At 39.0% G+C, this 15,952-nt stretch overlaps 1 long non-coding RNA gene across 1 annotated transcript in view; it reads left to right on the top strand.

The window, feature by feature from the left end:
- LOC105858091 (uncharacterized) overlaps positions 1 to 13,125 on the top strand; it is a 102,302-nt gene extending 89,177 nt beyond the window's left edge. Inside the window, exon 4 of the long non-coding RNA XR_012921023.1 lies at positions 12,974 to 13,125. This is a non-coding gene — a long non-coding RNA (uncharacterized LOC105858091). The remainder of the gene's footprint in view (positions 1 to 12,973) is intronic.
- The last annotated feature ends 2,827 nt before the right edge of the window (positions 13,126 to 15,952 follow it).

Raw genomic sequence — 15,952 nt, 5'->3', positions numbered from 1 at the left:
ATTAGTGAGGTGACATGATGGAAGTAGGTAAAGTCTATATCACCCATGTTTTCAATTATTATGTGGAAGATGAATGGGGCTCATGTTTTCAATTATGTGGAAGATGAATGGGGCCCCCCAAATACAAAAGAAGATGCTTTCTGGCTTTGGGTACTAGCTCTCCTCAAATCATGTAAGAAGACTCCACGGTATATCAGGATTGATTCTGGTTGTTTTCTTCCTGCCTGTCTCCTGTGTTCTCTCCTATGGCCTGTGATGGACCCTAACAATGGCTGCACATGTCCTGCATCATTGTCAAGACATCACCTGTCACTCATGGCTTGGCACCCCGATCACATCATGGCTTGGCACCCCAGTCATCTCTCCTGTGCTCTGATGTCTATAACACTCAGCTCCTCCTAGTCCTGTTGCTGAAGTGGGACTACTGCCACTCATATTATACTCTGTTATTTGGTCCATGAACCAGCAAGCTCTGTCTTCTTAGAGTCTTGTCAAAAATTATTATCACAGCCTATTGTTCCCTGGGCTCTGACCACAGTAGTAGGGTATAAGGAGAAGGCCAGAAGACAATCTGGATTTACACACACTAAACTGTAGTATTAGTTATCTATTGCTGCATAACTATCCCAAAACTTAGCAGCTTAAACAATAAGCATTTGTTATTGCATGCTTTCTGTCAGTGAGGAATCTAGGCATGGCTTATCTAGGTCCTCTGGCCCAGGGTCCCTCCTAGGGCTGCAGCCATCTCAAGGCTCAGTGTGGGGGAGGACCCACTCCCAAGCTCACTCATGGGGCTGTGGTCAGGGCTCAGGTCTCCTGTCGACCAGGGACACCAGTTCCTTACCACATTGGCCTGTCACAGGGCAGCTGACAACATGGCAGCTGGCTTCTCTCAGAGCAAGTGAGGGAGAGAGAGGGTGAGAGCAAGCAAGAGGAAAATCACAGTTTATTTTTTGTAAACTAATCTCTGCAATGACGTCTCATGACTTTTGCCACATTTTTACTTGTTAGATGCAAGCCACTATGTCCAGCCCACACTCAACGGGGAGGGAATTACATAAGGCTACGAATACCCGGAAGGAAAGATCACTGTGGCCATTTTAGAGGTTGCCCACCACAACTGTTGAGAATTTCCCTTCTTTTCAGGTGATACTACCCTTTGAAGATCTTGAGTTCCTTATGTAACTGCCAGGCAAACTCAGACAAGTCTGAATTTGTATAGGTGCTCACTCTCAGATTCTGTTTTACAATTTTCTTCAGAAAAGGAATCTGGCAGCAATGTACTAGATGGATTAAAAACGGCTTGTGGTTGGAGAAGTAAACCAAGGGACTATTGTAATCGTCTTGACAGGAAGTAGTAAAAGTCTAAACCAGGATAGTGGTAGGGAGCTAGAACGAAGGAGACAGACACAAAAGAGACAGAAAAGCAAGAGTCAAAAATACTTGGGATACCAGACTGAATATTGAAAGTGATAACGAAGGAATGATGACTTGGATTTGTGGGTGGCTTCAGGGTATGGGTGACATTTATGAAAAAATGGGAAAGTTTGGGGGAAAAATCCAGGTTTGGGGAAAAATGGCTAAATTTTATTTGTTAAACTGAGGTTTTATTGAAATTATGAGTAAGCAAATAGAGCCTGCCTAGTTTTGTACTGGTTGGTCTTAGACAGGCAAAGACACAGAAAAGAGTTCATGACCTTGATGATTTTATGATTTCTAGACTGCAGAGAATGACTGAAGCTAGGGACAGAGGTCAGGATAGGAGTTTTAGATTTATATATCATTAGTATAGAAACTTTGAGGGAAGATAAGGTAAAGTTGGGAGACAGGAGAAAGAGCCCTCAGATAATAACCTGACATTGGAAATCACTTTGTGATTTACAACATACTCTAACTGATATTACTCTCTTAAAAATTTGGTAAAGCAATTACAGTTATCTCCATGTTATGCATGAGTAGAGAAAGGACAGCTCAAAGGTTAAGTAATGACCTCTCTAAGGTCACACAACTTGTAAGTAATAAAACTGGGATTTGACAGCAGATCAGTTGACATCCGCCTAATGTTTTTTTCACTCCTTGGAGCTACAATTTTAAAATGTGTGTCATAATAAAGAGAGAGAGAGAGAGAGAGAGAGATTTTAGAATAATGTGGTGTTGTGAAAAACCAGAAAACAAAGAGGTTTGTTTTTTTTAAGAAAAGAAGGTTATTATTAGTGACAAACTCTGCAGAAAATATGTAGAGAAATATTATGAAAAAAGACCATTGATGAAAATAAAGATTTCATACTTGAGGAGTGAAAAGAATCAAATCTTTTACACATGCAAAAAGCAACAGATTGGGAGTGCATGGTGCAAGCTGTTAGGCCACCCTGATTCTTAGGAAGTATAATGCTTCCAAAATAGTTGTCAAAACTCGGAATGGCTAAGCAAGGGTTAGGAACAGCATATTCAAGGTGTAACTATAGGATTCAGGGTTTTACATCAGAATAGAAAAAGTCTCAATTACAAGCCACACCAACCAATGGAAAAGTGTATTTTACCAATTTTATAACTTTTATAATATATTTTTATGACCTAAATCAATAAATATTTTCCACCTTTTGTACTTTAAGAGCTAGAATTTCTTTTGAACATTTAATCTTTTGTATGTCCTAAATCTTACATAGTTCAAGATCCTTAATATTTTATTGACAAAGAAAGCACCCATTTATTTCTTCATGGTATCAGTGTTTATTAGACATTAAAGTTGTATTGGACCATAATAAAATCAGATGGAGCTACTTGACATTTTCAACAATGACCTAATTAGAGATATCAAATAAAAAAATTGGCAGGGCTGGGAGCTGTGGCTCACTCCTGTAATCCTAGCACTCTGGGAGGATGAGGCGGGCAGATCGCTCAAGGTCAGGAGTTCAAAACCAGCCTGAGCAAGAGCAAGACCCCGTCTCTACTAAAAATAGAAAGCAATTAATTGGCCAATTAAAAATATATAGAAAAAAAATTAGCCAGGCATGGTGGCGCATGCCTGTAGTCCCAGCTACTCGGGAGGCTGAGGCACGGGGATCACTTGAGCTCAGGAGTTTGAGGTTGCTGTGAGCTAGGCTGATGCCATGGCACTCTAGCCTGAGCAACACAGTGAGACTCTGTCTCAAAAAAAAAAAAAAATTGGCAGTATTTTCTCCTTTGGGGTATGAAGAAGGTTTCATGTAGACTTTCATCTGTACTATGAAGGAGTAAATGCCCAAGAATGGCTAATGAATCCATTTCATTGAGTCAGCAGGTCCTGATTTTGAAGAAATTGCCAACATCTGGAATTCTTAGGGTAGCAGGGTAGAGAACAAAGGGTCTTCATCCTTTTTTCTTTTGTCCACTCCCTCCCCACCACACGTAGACCCTCACTCTCCAACCTAGTGCTAGTGCTGCTCCTGGGATGAAAGACCTCCAGCTACTGATTCCTATTTTTCTTTCTGTCATTTCATGCTATTTTAAATTAAAACATCAATATCCTTATTTTTGAAGTGATAAAAAATATTTAAACAACCCCAATTCTGAGCCATTTATAACTTGACTTCAATGAGCACATTGACTTCATTTTTTAATATATGCCAAAAGAGAAACCAAGGCTCAGTGTTCAGGTCTAGGCCACCGCTCTTCCCTGAGAGCCAGTTAGCATCTGTACTAGGACATGGCAAAGCCACTAGGCCCCAGGGCTTCTATAACTTCTATATCAGACACTTGCCACACGAGTGGATTATGAACATGACAGCGTTGAAATGAGCACAGCGGCGATGCATGGCCACCCCACCTGCCTGCAGGGAGACTAAAGAAGGTGCAGAGAACCAGAAATGCTTTATCTGAAAGAAAACCTACAGTTTGCTATCAATGGAAAGATTACACTCCTTTCAAGAAAAGGAAATAAAACAACCCTTAGAATTTAAAAAAACAAATCAAAACAGCAAGCAAAAATGAAGCTAATCAACCAATCAAACAAAAAACCCAAAAATTGTTTTAAAAAAAACTCCTTGAAATTAGCAAATAAGAGGATTAATTAAAGAAGTCCGAGGACAATATTTGGATGCAACTTATTTTTAACTTCTCCCTCTCCTCTCTCCTACCTCCTTACCCTTCTCACTGTGTTCTCTCCTGTGCCCATATCTTCTCTCTTTCTTCCTCAATCCTCCTCTCCTTCCCTCCCTCCCCTGCAAACCTTTCCTGCTCTCTAGTGTCTAATTTCCACACTCACTAATCTGGGATTGGATACTGTCAGAAGGGTGGGTTGGGTTAGGGGCAGGCCCAAAAGCAGGAGCTTAACTGTGGACTCTGGCCGACGAGGCAGGAACCCTGACCTGGCCCTGGCAGCCAGTTCTCTGTTCTCTCTGGACTCATTTACAGCACAGTTGGACACATGGTAAATACAATGTTTTCTTGAGAATTATAAATAAAAACTATTATAAAATTTTCACCTTATAGAATGCTATAAAGGTAGAACATTTCTGGTTTCTTTTATAACTGAGCACTGTTAATGTAAAGAATATTCTTTGGAAAGCTTTTTTTTTTAAAAAATTGAAATAGAATATGGAAATGATCAAAAGTATTAACATAAAACTTGATTATGAGGATTTTGCAGGAAATAATTCAAAAATGCCAAAAGTATTTTTAGTAAAGAGTTTTTAGTATAGCAAAAATGTGTTACAGAAATGTGTAAAAATGGAGCTGTGGATCCATAAATCATTGTGTATACATACAGTGAAATCTTGTGCAGCTACTGAAATGATTCTTTCCAAGTTTTCAATGATAAATGGAGGTGCCTACGTAGAAAACAAGTGCTATATACGTGATATATCCAGCTAAAAGAATGTGATCAATATATATGTGTTGATATGGACCCATCTTAAAGACAGATGATGTCACAGATTTTTATTGTCACAAGGTTTGTTGAGCAAAAATACAATTTTACTTTTTTCATTACTTGTTGTAATATCTGACTCTTATTTCCTATTATCCCTAGTGGAAGAGGATACACTCTAGTTATGTCTAGGGAGACTCCATCAACTGCAGTGCTTTCTCAGTCATTTCAAGGTTCAGACTCAGGCACATCAAATTACTGGATGCTGGCACTCTGGGTGGCTGATCCTGGAAACCCACCATGCTTGCTACAAGTTTTACATGTCTGTTCCCTCGTGCACTTCTATATCCAAACCTCACTGTGGGTTCATCTGATTGGCAGATAATTTACACGCCTGCCCCCATTTCAAGCAGATCTTGAAAATGTAATTTATTGTCTTGCTTTACTTTCCAGCTTTCTCCTAAATAATGGAACTCCTAATGGGTTGGAGCCACTTGGTAATAGAACCTAAATGGCTCCAGCTCATCCCCATTGGGATGATCATAATGGTCTACAGTTGGAGGTTACAGACAGTGCACCAGCCCTGTGGTATCTAATAATTGAGTTTAATGATCAAATTTGGTTATTCACTGACTGCAAAGAGAATGAATTAAGCAGTTAGATTTCCCTTTCCAAATTTGTCAGATTTATTCCAGTGAAATTGAAAATCACTCTCAGAATGTAATATTGTCAAATGAGACGCCTTCGTTTAGCAATCATTCTGGATTCATGAACATCGTCTACAAGATAATCAAATAGAAATTGATCATGCTTATGATGCTTGTATACTTGTATGATGCTTAGATTTTAAAGAACACATCCATATGTATTCTTACTTGACCCTAAAAATAAGTCTGTGGGTAGACTGGGAAGAGATCCCCATTTTATTGATGAGGATACCGTGAGTCAGAGATGAACCACTGGCCTTAAATCAAACCACTAGTAAATGGTGAAGTTGGAATCAGGATTCAGTTGTTTGTACATCAGGTACTGTTTCCAATATACTACATCGACACATTTTCCTATTGACACTGTAAAGAGGATTTATTAGGGAAACTGAAGAAAGCCTAGGGATTTGGAAGGAGATTCCTCTGGGATGGGGAAGAAGAAGGAGGACACCTTTTAAAAGGAGAGGCTGGTGGAGCTGAGACTGCATCTTTCACCAACTTCCCAACATACCCAGGACCAGCCCGGCTGGCTCCCTCTGTGAGTGGGTACATTTCCTGCTCAGGCTCTGTTCCCTTTTTTGTTTTTTGTCTTACTGGCCAAAAATAGCCTAATCATTAGGAAAAAAAAGTTACAAGTTACAAATATGAGATCCCACAAGATCTCACTTGTCAAAAAGCAATGCTATAAAAAGCTGTGACACATTGGCCTTGGCAAGGGTGCTTTTCTTCATTTTCAGAATAACTCAGCGAACTTCTGCCTCGGGGACCTGCGAATACAGCATTCTCTTTAAAGCCAGGGATGTCTATAGTGTGTGTTGAAAGGATGGCAAACACGAGTCCAGTGATTCTTAGGACCTAAAAATCACAGCCTCCTTGCTATGTATTTTTAATGTTTGCTCAGTGGTTGGGAATCATACAATAAGGCTCAATTAGCCACCAGGCTTTTTGAAATCACAAGTGAGGAATGGGTGGCAGAAAGGGAGGTGAAGAGAACAAGACTGTCGGTGTAACATGGTGTAAGCCAAAAGAGAAACACAATGCACCTCTTCTGCCCAGTTGACTATAGAAGCCCAACATCCAATGTTAGCAAAGGAAAGGAACAAAGGGATGGGAACAAGAAACACTCATGTCTTTCACGGTAGAAAGCAACAAAGGTAAATAAACATTATGCTAAATAACTTTAACTCTATTCTGTCAGCCTGAAGAAAGAAAGACCATCTGCTGAGAAAATCACCCTGCTTCTCTTGATTGAGCCAGTGTGGAAGTGGGGGTTCTTCCCATGTGTTTGGCTTGGGACAGTGATTTCACTTTGGTGGTTGCTAAGCTTAGTCAGCACATTGTGATAGTTAAGCCAAAGTCGTGGGATCAGTTGGTTACTTGTTTATTCATTTACACCTTGCCTTGTTCCAAAAGTGGTTTCAGGTGGCAATGTCTAATTATTAGTTGGGCTTTGTGCCTTGCTCTTATCTAGTTAGTTATTAAAAGCACAAATGATCATTTCAAAGGATGCTTGGGTGACTGGAGAGTACAGATTTGTCACTATAACTAGGAAAATAAGTCAGAAAAATGTTAAATTAAACTAATAGTAGTTCTATAGCAGTTTCAGCAGTAGATGAAGGATGGGAAATTTTAGTTAAAAATGGTCAATAGCCTGCTATGCTCTGAGGCATCACAAAGACCTACTGAGGCCACCTACCCGCCGCTCTGCTCTTGGGATACCTCAGAAGTGTATTCCTGTGATCCCAACCTCAGAGCTTTTTAACCCAAACCAGTGCCTCTCATACCAGAAAAACTATAGCAGAGAGACACTGGATGTGTCACTAGGACCTGAACGAGATGTTTCTGTCATTACCGATAATTCTACCCAAGCTAATTTTAATCTTGTACTAAATCACGCTCTCTCTCCGAGGTCCAGGAACAGAACATTTATTAATATTATAGCAGAGTTACCAAATGGTTAAAAGTGAGGTGTCTTTAGAAAGATGGGATTGAGGACTGCTGCAACCACTTTCTAGCTAGTTGTGTGGACTCAGACGAGGCACTTAACTTCTTGGTGCCTTGGTTTTCTCATTTGAAGATGAGGTTATAGTGCCTGTCTCATTCATCACCTTGTTTCATTAAATGAAATAACACTTATGGAATGTTTAGCACATTGTAAAAGTTTATTGATGTTGCCTATTACTACTATATACCTCATAACTATCTTAGGTCTTATGGATGCCATGATGACTAAAATACAATCTGTGCTCAAGGAGCTAATAGCATGGTATGGACCGATATACAAATATTATCACATTAAATGAGGAAAGTGCAGTAATGAAAGAATATACAAAGAGCTATGACCATCCTGAGACAGAAGACACTAACCAACCTGGGGAAGTTGGACAAGGTTTAAGTTTCTACTAGTTTAGGTATTTGAACTGAGTCTTGGAATTTGGGGGTGTAGTTTTCCATGTGTCCAGTGAATGGAGGAAGGCATAGAATTCAATGCAATTTCTCCCCCACTTAGTTGTTAGCATGCTAGTCCAGGTGACCATCATTTTCACTACATCATTTCCCTAGCCTTCTAACTGGCCTTCCTGCTTTGATGTTTGTTCCTGTATAATCAGTTCTCCGTACATCAGTCAATGTGAGCCTTTAAATCCATAAATGAGCTCATGGTACAGTCTGATGTCAATATTCCAATAATTTTCTGCCACAGTTGGTAGAAAATACTTAACACTACAATGACCTATAGAATATGATCCTTTAATACCTCTCCAACCTAATTTCCTGCGACTTGCCTTCTGTGTTGCTGGCTTCAGTTACACGGAGCTTCTTCTTGAACCTGACAAACCTGCTTTGATTTCAGGGTATTTGTTTCTATCTGGCACATTTATCCTACGAATATTCATGTGGCTGTCTTCCTCACTTCAGTCAGGTCTTTGCTCAAAGTCAGCATGCTTAAATGATACACCATCCCTGTTAGCAGATTCTTCTTCCTTTAGTTTTGCTTGTTTGTTTTTTTTGTTGTTGTTGTTGTTTTGCACATGTCTAGTAAGCTTTCAGTGTGAGATAAGGCTGCAGTTGGATTTCGAGATGGACGAGTTAGCTGGTAAGAAAGATGGAGAAGAGAATCCTAGGTCAGAGGACCAGCCTATGCAAAAGCTCAGTATCAAGAAATGGAATGACACCCTGGAGAAATACAGGTGGCTCGGCCAGAGCAAAGGATGCATGTGGGTGACTGAGAGGAAGCTAGAGAGGAGACAGGGCCATTTGGTAAACATGTAAATATGGTGCCTGCCTATACCCAACTTCTCTCTCCCACGGCTACCAGCACCAAATCCTTCATTGCAAGGTCTCATATTTTATGTCTCCCCCTGAGTCTATTTAAACATTTTTTGTAATATTGTCTTCTATGAAATTTTAATGCCACAGATATACTGTGTATGCTTATGGGCTGTATGTAGATCTGTGTTTTATACATAAATATAATAAGATTTTTCACCTCCTCCTGAGAGCTAATTTTCACTCCCATTGAGAATGCATGGCTTGCAGTTTTCACTGACAGCATTGTTATGTCTCTCCCTCTCTCCCTGTCTCCCTCTCTCCCTCTTTCCCTTTCTTTCTCTCACTCACCCTCAGACATATAATTTCCAGGGAGCATCTTATTATCGCAGAAAATCATATGTATGACAAGAATTGAGCCACTTTTGCATAATAGTAATTAAACTCACATAAGTCATGGTGTGATTTTTCTTTAGCTACTATCAAAGGTTGACAGTGCCTAGCTAATTCTGCCCCACCCCTATACATGGACCTTATTCTATTTGAATGCTTCTTAAGTGGCACTTGAGACTCTGAAACATTCCCAGTCATGTCAGACACCAGACTCTGAGAGTAATTCATTTATTCAGGGTTACTTATCCTCACAGTCGTCCCTGCCCCCAGCCAGGACACAGGGCACAGGAAGGAAGCCAAAGGCCTCGGAGCAACCAGCCTCAATAAGATGCTGTCTATGCAACAAAGCTTGTGATGTTTTGTAAAAATCAGTTCGTTACTCAGCTTCTATTTACATTTACTGCACACACAATCCTATTAAGATTGGCAATCTAAACTCATGATTGACTTGAGGTAGCAAAATAGAAAGAGAAGAAAAGGGCTAATGCAGGCAGGCACATAACAATGAAAAGTAGGGGCTGAGGCAATCTGATAAGTAAAAATACAGGAGTGAAAAACCACACCTAATAATATAAAAAGCACATCAGATGAAAGCCAGTTAGTATAGGCACCAATGGTCTCAGGGATGTCAATTAGCCAAGTATGACTGGTGTTTATAATGGTTTTCTAAATGATTGCCATATTACTTCTTATTTAGGAATATAGACAATGTTAAACTTATTTTCCAAAATTTACAACTAAAATAGAATAACATTTCATTTAACAGAAAATTTAGCTATCTATAAGGACTTATGCACACATGGTAATCAAAGTTCCCATGAAACAAAATATAGACCATGTTCATGTTTTGAATAATGATATATGGTATATGTGAACCTGAAATGGAAAGTTTAAAAGTCGTTTGGTTTCCTTTTTCAAGATTTAGAAAACATCATTCAGTACCACAGGTAGCTATTACACTGGTCAGCACATGCCGCGATGAAAGCTGTCACTAATTCTCCTCGTAGTGATAATGGAAACTCAATGTGTACAGAGATTTACTTATATCATTATATGTAAATGAGTTGACTCAGTGATTGAGCCATGTGGTGTGGCTAGCAGAATTGTGTTCAGGTTAAGCACTTTGTCAAGAAAAATGTTGCCTGCAGAGATAATAAGCCATTAGGATAAATTCACTTCCAATTAATCTAATACGTGAGCATCACTGTGAGAAAAATAAAGCAATGCCTTAGCAGCAGGAGGATTGATGATTGCCATTTGTGGTGCTGAGCATTGGGAGCAAGAATCAAAGAAGATCAATGTGTTGACTATGGTGGGTGCTGGGGAGAGGGTGTAGGTGCAGACACACCCTGAGTCCACAGATTATCTTTCTTAACTAGCAAGCCTGTCTTGCCTGTATTATCAACACAATGAGGTTTATCAATTCAGTCACAAAGGGTGGGCACTTCCCTTTCCTTTTTTTTTTTCTTCTTTTCTTTTCTCTCTTCCTTCCTTCCTTCTTTCTTTTTTCTTTCTTTCTTTTCGTCTTTCTTTCTCTCCTTCTTTCTTTTCTTTTGTTCTGTTCTTTTCTTTTCTTTCCAACCAACCAGGTAGATCGAATTGACTTTTCTCAGGATGGATGGAGTAAGGCAATACCAAAACGATTATATTAGCTGCTCAGGAAAAAAAAATCACCTGAGAGATTTAAAAAAGAAAATTGACCCAAAGCAAAGCTTAAAAAACAGTCTTTCTTAACATAAGGCAACATGGTAAATACCATCAGAGAGCTTCAGGGTTTCATGGGAGAGTGATTATAGGTGGAGAAAAAGGAACAGACCCAAAGGGAAAAGAAGTGCTATTGTTTCTTTTTGCCCACTGTTCATAAGTTGATGTTTCCTCCCCAGACTGCTTTTGAGTCATGAGACTGAGAGAGCCCTGAAGAGCTTCTTTCTTTGGAAGAGATTAAAAGGAAACTTTCGCTGGGCACAGTGGCATGCATCTCTGGCCCCAGCTACTTGGGAGGCTGAGACAGGAGGATCCTTTGAGCCTAGGAGTTTGAGACTGTATTATGTTAGGACCTCAATGGTGAATACCCACTGTACTTCAGCCTGGGAACATAGCAAGACCCTATCTCAAAAAACAAACAAACAAAAACTTTAACAAGAGGAAGGACTGGACTAAATGTTATAATCATGTTGTATTAACAAGAGGCAAACTCACACTGGTTAGGCTGTTTGCCATGACGTTTCCTTTATTTCTATTTTACTATGATCTTTGTAAATAAAAGCTCGAACTTCAAAGATTTTTAAATCTCAAAGAGTCATTCTTGTGTAGACAATCCTTGAATGCCAAGCAGTGAATTTTAAGAGGTAATTCCATGAGTTAATGTTTTGAAAATATAGAATTTGAGGCTATTTGCTATGTTCATTTTTCTTCAAACTTTCTTCTTCCTGATTTTCATGGCACCAATTTCTGGTTTTTCTCTACCTCTCTGACTACTTGCACTTCTTAATTTTACCAGTTCCTCATCAGAGCCCACCTCAGTGTATTTAATATTTCCCATGCTTATGTCTTTGTCAACTCTTCTTACCCTAAATACTCTGTCTTGGAGGTTCAGCTTTATTTCATGGGTTGAACTATTATTCCTATTCTATAAGAATTCTATGTGCAAAGAAAAGAAGCTTTCCAAAGGATATTCCTTACACTAACAGTCCCCAGTTACAAGAGAAACTGGAAATGAAATATCCCCCTTATGACATTCTATAATATAAAAATTCTACAATAGTTTGTATTTCTATTCCTCTTTTTCTAGACAGCATTTTATTTACTCTTTGTTCAACTGTGCTATAAATGAGTTCAGAGAGAAGACAGAACCTATAAACCCTCTCTGTCATGATGGATGACCTGCCAAAGTCCAGTATACAGAGTTACGCTCAGGGGGATACCATAGTAGAACCACATAGCAATGTCATCTGGTCTTTATTTAGATGATACTACTTCATTATTTTTTACATTCAGAATCCACCTTATTTTTTTTTTGATCCCTGAAACTAAAGACTTAACACACTTGAAATACTAAAGTTCATAAAACTTTTACAATATATCATGTAAACATGTAAACATACAAAAATAGGAGCTCAGTGGACGAACTAGGAAGGCCCAGACTTTTCTGATCTGCTTACTGGTCCCAGATGGTCATTCAGTGCCTGGATCCTGGCAATTCGTGGGGTGGAGTCCTCCTAGACCTGCCTATCTTTGCCACCCTAGGTGATCCCTGTCAAACACAAGACCTGATTATCTTTCAAGCACCAGGACCGTGAATATGAGCTGCAGAGGGGACAGCTGGCACCTGCTGGCTGCCAGCACCAGGTCGGAATTCCTGTCCCCATCAGGCTCCCAGGGACTTGGAGCCTGAGGTTCTGCCTCTCACACACCCCGCCCTCTGGATGGGATTTAACCCACCTTCACCCACACCCCACCCCTTACATTAGTTACTTGTGGAAATTATATACTTGGTGGAGAGGAGGAGTGAAAAGGGAAGAGAGAAGATGAGAGAATAAGAGAAAAAAATACAACAAAGATAAAGACTTAGGAGAGAGGAAAAAAGGGGAAGCTAAATCCAAACATTTTCCTCAGATTTTTTCAAATAATCCTTTCTCTTGTTTGATAACTTGGAGGATTTTTTAAAACAACTATTGAGTTTCTTGTTTGATTGGGTTGGTGTATTTGTTTATTTTGTTTTTAGTTTTGAATTGCTTTCTTTTATTTCATTTTGTTACAGGACTGCAGGAAGCATTCCCCGATGCCCCATAGAATGAGATGTCCTTATCTGTGCTCCACTGACATGTGCCTTCAACTCCATCATGGCTCTTATGGCTTGCTTTGTTTGTTTTGCCAGGTGTGTTGTCAATTCAAACCACCAATAAAGCAGGGACTAGACTGTTGTGTGTGTGTTTTTTGTTTATTATGTCATGCATGTCTGGTGAATACCAAGAAATATTTTCTACAATGTAGAAAACCTTGCCCATGAAAATTCTCAATACATAATACATCAAGAAGTAGAGGAAAATGTAAATATCTGAGGGTATGTTGCTTATCTTATATTACAATTCTACTTCTTATGAACATATGGGTATAATTGTGGCTCTATAAAAGACATGCTCAAATTTCTCCTTGATCCTCCTTTTGACATACTCCCTAAATGATAACATATTTGGTTAGCCACTCTACTAAGTAATTAAGAACTGGAGAATGTTTTAAGAGTTAGCGGAACATCTGGGTAGTTGCAAAAATTGATTTTGGCTGAATTTTTAACTGTAGTTTCTCTTTGCTTTTTTCAAGAATGTTTGTTCTAATATGGTCAAACTTGCCTTCCACTTCTACCAAACCTAAATATCAAGGAATTTTACCTAAAGCAGTCTTTTCTTATGTCCCACAGAAACTTAGAAACCTAAACACCAATCTTTTCTGCTTTTCTCCAGCTCATATCTGACTCTTGACATTCATTAATTTCTCCTGCTATAACATTTTAATTCATACATAACTTTGCTGATATCTATAATTTTGCATCACCTTTTAATTCATTCATTCATTCATTCATTCATTCATGTGTTCAATACATATTACTGAATTGCCTTGGCACCACTAAAGATAAAAGATGAATAAGTAATGGTTCCTGCTGTCAAGAAATTTAATATGGAGAAATATACAGCCCATTACAATACAGTGCCATAAGTTCTATTTATTCATTCAAGTGGTTTCTGAGCTTCTACTCTGTCCCAGACACTGTGCAAAGGAGAAGTTGTAGATAGATTGCATACAGGAGGCACATTTGAATGGGGGTAGGGAGATCTTCCAAAAGAGGTGATCCTCATAGTTGGTTCTAAATGATGAGGAGGTTCTAACTAGGAGAGTTGGGGACAGGGCAGCAGGGGAGGAATGGTCATATGGAAAACAGAGCAGCACTGAAAAGTTTTAGAAGCAAGAAAAATGTGCTGAGGGCATTGCAAGCTCTTGGCTGTGGCTAGCCATTAGAGAGGTGGGAATGGAGTGCAGGGTCTGTCATAGCATTCATCAAATATATGTTGAATGAAGGAGTAGAGAGAAATGAGGCTACACAGGCAAGTATGGATGCAGTCTTTCAGGCCATGCTAAGCAGTTTGGACTTCATCCTGACAAGTATAGGGGTCCATTGAAAGAATGGTAGCATGGGTGGAGCTGGGAGTGGGGATAGGAAAGAGGTGTGATCAAGCTTGTATTTTAAATTTCTTGCTTTGGTGTTACTGTCAAAGATAATACAGGCAAGAGTGGACATAGGGAGCCCAGGAATGAGTTTATCACTATCATCTAGATCTTAGTAACCCAAAATGTGGTCGTGGACCAATATCATCATTGAAATTACCCAGGAACTTGTCAGAAATATAGATTCTTAGGCCACACCCAGACCTACTGAGTCAGACTCTGCATTTTAATAAGTTAATCTGGTAATTCAAATTCATATTAAAGTTTCAGATATAGTTATTTAGAATTAATTATTTTAGTGGTAGGAGGGTTAAGAAGAAAAGGAAGATTTGAGAAGTATTTCAGTATTTCACTGTAACACTACACCAGATTTTGCAAATCAATGATGAGGAGAGGAAGATAGGTAGGTAGATATGGTGTTTTTAAGTGGAAGAAAAAGAGGAAGGAGCTTACTGATCTCTTGGGCCTGCCTGCACATTTTAAAAAACTGATTTGTTATCTATTCATAGTAATAATAAAATTGTTAAATAGCCAATCTCTGCTCTAAAAACTATAGCCAAGGAAATGCTTAAAATTGCAACGTAGGAGGTATCACAGAGCCAAAAGATGTCTGCTCAGCTCAGTAGGGTTGCACTTTTTTGGACTACACCTGCCTCAAAATATCTCTTTTCATGGCAACATATTAGGGGCTGAAATAATGCTTTGTCTCAGTTCAGCTTAGAATAAGACAAGCAGATCAGGGAGAAAGAAAGAAAAGGAGGTAGTATAAAAGAGAAAAAGAAACAGAGAGAAAAAACCAACCAAAGCCTTTTCCAAGTCACAGCTATAGCCACCATTTTTTACAGCATGATGGAGAAAAGCAAACCTTCTGGTACATAAAGTTGACAAAAATTCTAAACCTAAATTTTCCTCAAACCTTGAAGGAAATTGATATGATACAGAATGATTTTGAATGCCTACAATGTGCCAGTCACTGCCTTTTAACTGTACATATTTAATCTCATTTATTTCTCCTAATAATCCTGTGACATAGGAATTCTCCCCCCTTCTTATAGTTAAGGAACTTGAATATCAGAGATGTAGAGGTAATTGCCCAAGGCTAACCAGCCATGTGTAACTTCAACCCCATATTTCAACCTAGGAAGTCCCATCTCTTCCTACCATTCACACTGCCTTTGAAAACAAATAACTCTTTGCATTGACAAAAACCTTACAAAGAACTAACATTCCAGTACAGGCAAAGTTGGACATGGACACCATGTGCAGACATACACACACATGCCAAGAAAAGAAGAGGTTGCAAACCAGACAAAGTCAGAAACATTTTCCTTAGCCACAGAACAGCAAATTTCATCAGTTCCTGAGAGAGCAAAGATTAGAAACGTTAATGCCTGGTACATAATGCATATTATTTGAACTTATATATACATAATTGTATTTTATAATTATATGCCACTATCAATCTTGTACATTCAGTCTCAACATTTAACTTATGTTGTCGTTGTATTGTCTCAATGTA

Source organism: Microcebus murinus, chromosome 9 (genome assembly GCF_040939455.1).
Source record: "Microcebus murinus isolate Inina chromosome 9, M.murinus_Inina_mat1.0, whole genome shotgun sequence".
NCBI lineage: Eukaryota > Metazoa > Chordata > Mammalia > Primates > Cheirogaleidae > Microcebus > Microcebus murinus.
Note: the sequence above shows the minus strand (reverse complement) of the source record. Positions and strands in the feature narration are given on the sequence as shown.